Below are 4,342 nucleotides of genomic sequence, written 5' to 3'. Positions count from 1 at the left end.
GATCAGAATTTTGTTTAAACCCACGAAATCCCGTCTGCAACGACGCGTATCAAGTGAATAAACACTATGGCACGTTTTACTAACACGGAATACGCGGACATGCACTTCATGTACGGATTGGCAAATGGTAACGCACGAGCTGCACGACGAGCGTACGCTGAGCGGTATCCAAACCGTCAGTTACCCTGCAGACAGGTCTTTCAAGAAGTTCACTTCCGACTGTGCGAGACAGGGCAATTGCAGGTAAGCTGACGGAGGCTTAACTTTACACACAGATTCGTGATGCACATCGATACTTGGGTCATTTAAGCACCATTTCGAAAAGTTTGTTTGTTTACACCGACCTCCTCCTATTTCGCAGCCCACTAGCGCCCGTGATCGCGATCGCCCGTTGGTAAATGCCTTAGAGGAGGATGTGTTGGAACGTTTCGAGGCAAACCCGCGTACTAGCATTCCGTGTTAGTAAAACGTGCCATAGTGTTTATTCACTTGATACGCGTCGTTGCAGACGGGATTTCGTGGGTTTAAACAAAATTCTGATCAAGTGTCAGCCACACATCGCCGCCTGAGATCGCTCCGTGTGCACCGCCGGCCGGTTGGGTTGCCTACCTACAGGCGCGAAATTCCAGAAGGTAAATTTGGCTCTGGCACCCTTATTTTAGATTTCCGACCCCAAGTGTCCTATATCAAAATACTCCCCTACGCACCACCTACACGCTCCCAAACGGTGGCAGGTACTATAGGAATCACCCTGTATGTATAATTACATTGATCACATTTTATTTTATATATCCCGGAGTTATGGTAAAAAGGGTCTTTGGGTTTGCTGTTATTTAATATTTTGGCTAACGTGGGGTGTGATTTATTTGTAAGTGTGATGTTGTATGGGTTTAATGTTTTTTGTAATTGTGTATGGAGGTGTTTGTGAAAGGGTATTGAGATGTACTTGTTATTAATTTTGTGATGTGGGTAGATTTGTTTAAGTGTGTGTTTTTGTTTGAGTTTTTTGTATAGATTAATAATGTAGGATTTTGTGTATGAATTATTTTGTGCGATCTGTAGAATGGTGTTGTATTCTTGGTTGTAGTTGTATGTGTTGAGAGGTGTATTTAGAAGTATATTAAATAAGAAGTTGAAAGCGGCAGTTTTGATGTTGGGGGAATGCTCAAAACACACATAGGTACACACACACACCACATGTAAGTATAAATTCTTTATTAATTAACACTTTACACATTAAACCACCCTCTCTCACACACATACACAAACACCCCACACACACCCTTACCCGCCTCGTAATATTTATGGCAACATGAGAATAAACCCAAATTGTGGCGATTTCGTTTAAACATACATAAGAGGTAGCGCCATCTCGTGCGGATCATGAAAAACCGAGGGTATCCAAGATACCTTCCATAGGAAGGAAACTGTACTGTGTTAAGTATTATGGCATCATTTGCCACAATTATTATGAAACAAGATTTTAGTGTGTGGGCTGCCAGTAATATGCCATTTTGTGCAGTGTGTTAAAGAAAGATGTCATAAACATTGCATTTCCAAATTTGTGTGAAAATGCAGTGTTGCCAAGTTTTCACTCTCTGTTTTTCTTATAGATAACGATTGCTGAAGAGGATATTTCCTCTGAATATGTACATTAGTATAAAGGGGGAGGGTTACATAAGTTCTTCGAAACGAAAACTCCCATGAAAGCAATATTATTCAACTGGTGTGGGAGTTCGATGTGTTGCCTAACCTCATTCACGCTACGCTATGAAACCGATAGAAACGCCTAAGATAATGTCATATTGCAGAATAGACAAAATTGATGACAAAATCATGGTTGCCGTACAAGTTAGGTAGGTACGTAGTCAATTTTAGGTACCTAAATAGTGGTAGGTAGTTGCGCTAGTCTAGAATCTAGAGCAGTGGTGCAAATGGCACCTGGACCAAAACATTGAATAAAAATTCATTCAATGACCAAAAGTTAACAGCCATCAAAGACATAAGCTGAATCAAGCAACGCTTTACAAATGTCCTGAAGCAGTTTATGTATTAAAAGTATCTAGTAGATTTCTTACAAACAAAATTCATCCTTGGGATATCCCCTCCCCAGATTATCTCTCTGTTCTTACCAAATTAATTTACCTTTACCGCGAGATCCACATATAGTACCTACCGTTTAGAAAAAATTAACCCAGGTACAAAACACAATTTTGCTTAGAAATCTTTATTCAGTTGGCTATACACAAATACAGAAGGAATGCAATGAACAACAGAAAAATTAAAAATGTTTCAGAAAACTACAATAATCTTAATTAGTACAGCAATGGTACTTTCAGCATTGAATTGATAACTATCTATAAATTCAATGCTTTCAGTAAAGCTACCTAGTACCTGTACATTTTTTAGTAATAAGAAATAGATTAAACGTGTAAAATGTCACACTATAGTACAACAAAGGCAGTTTTTAACTTTGTATGAGTAAAGGCACTCATCTTTTCTCTTGTCTAGATGGTTTTTAATGCAGAATTTTACGTCGGTCCATGATCTTGTGGGCAAAACATCATGTTCTTCTAAGCACTTTTCACATTGAGCTTCTCCGGGTACTAGATCTTTTTTTAATTTCTTGGTTGAAAAAACCTAAGACAGCTGATTTTTCTTCTGAAGACCATATGGCGCGCTACTAGAGATTTATGCTGGAGTTTACCTGTAACATTAACATGATGTTAGATAAAATTTAACATTTGTATCTCACCAGAATCAAATAATGAAATAGTAAAATGATGAAAATAAACCTCTCGTCAGGAAAGATTGCCGGTCACAAAACACTTGAGCTGGGTCTACAATCGAGGTTTTTCTAAAAATGTAAGCGACTTCCGGGATAGTATCGTGTCAATGTTGAACAAAAAGACTTTTCGTTCAACATTGGCACGATCCTATTCCGGAAGTTGCTCGCATCTTAAGAAAAACATAGACAAGGTGTGCTGTGACGGGCAATCTTTCCTGGCGATAGTTATATATAATTTTACCTTTTGTATTTGGTTTTATCAAATCTATCTCCTCCATAATTTCCCCTGTAGTCTGTATTGGTGCGATTCGGTTTTCTTCAGGATTTAGGGCATCTGTAAGACACATATGATATAAATATACTATCGCGCAATCACATACATCCACGAAAAGGATGCAAATCATATACACAGTGACCAAGGTAAGGATGAACAGCATGGGAAAATTGGAAACCATAAGAGATACACAGTCGGTTAATTAGAAAAAGTCGAGTATTTTAGGGCTTAGTAAGATGTTTTTAAAATTCAGATATCTGATCAGTTCCAAAGGTATTCGACAGAAACCGAAATTAGCCGTATTCGTTTTTATTTTTGTCTGGTCCTGTTTAAAAAGATATCAAAAAACAAATAACCTTCCTCATAGGCATATCATGAACTTGATATTTTTATGTGAACCTGAAAGTACATACTGTTCGAGTAGCATTTTTTATGGAGAATACAATGAAGTATGGGACAATTATCATTCAGAAGAACCATCAATGAATTATTTTGACATTTTGTCAACCCCTACTACACCAAAATGTTAACACATAATATTAATAACAATATTTTTAACAAGCATTTTTTCTGACATAAATAATAAACAACTTTTATTATGTTGGTGTAGTAGGTCATTGACAACATGTCAAAATAATTCATTTATGGGTCCTTTAAATGACATATTGTCCCATACTTATTGTATTCGCCATACAAAATGCTACTCGATACAGTATGTACTTTTTCTAGGTTCACAGAAAAATATAAAATTGAGGATGTGCCTATGAGGAAGGTTATTTGTTTTTATAATGGAGATGTGCAGATAAAGCTCATTTTTTTAGACCGAAATAGGGTTCTAAGGGGAGGAGGCGGTATGGCTCTTTATACACAAACATTTAAAGACCGCCTGGCATACATTCAAAATCCTCCGACACTCTATTCTGCAGATTTTTCCTTTCAGAGTACTTTCCTCCGACAAACAGTTTTCGAGACATTCGCTCTTAAAGTTTAGACATCACCAATGGATATATTTCTTGCAGACGTTCCAATCGCCCTTTGTGAGAACCCTCTTCCGACAATCCGTTCTGAAGATATAAGGGAATATATCCGATTACGATAAGAGGTCGAGGAGGAGGTCTATGGTTGGTAGAAATTAATTCCTTTCGTTGATACCTTTCATTAAAGTACCATGAAGGATAAAACCAGTTCCACTCCCCCCCCCCTTCCCCACCACTGTCTTTTGATAAGAGGACAGAGAGCAGGGCAGTAGTTGGTAGAAAGCGGTTCCTTTCGTTGAGACC

This window comes from Photinus pyralis, unplaced genomic scaffold (genome assembly GCF_008802855.1).
Source record: "Photinus pyralis isolate 1611_PpyrPB1 unplaced genomic scaffold, Ppyr1.3 Ppyr1.4_LG3a, whole genome shotgun sequence".
NCBI lineage: Eukaryota > Metazoa > Arthropoda > Insecta > Coleoptera > Lampyridae > Photinus > Photinus pyralis.
Note: the sequence above shows the minus strand (reverse complement) of the source record.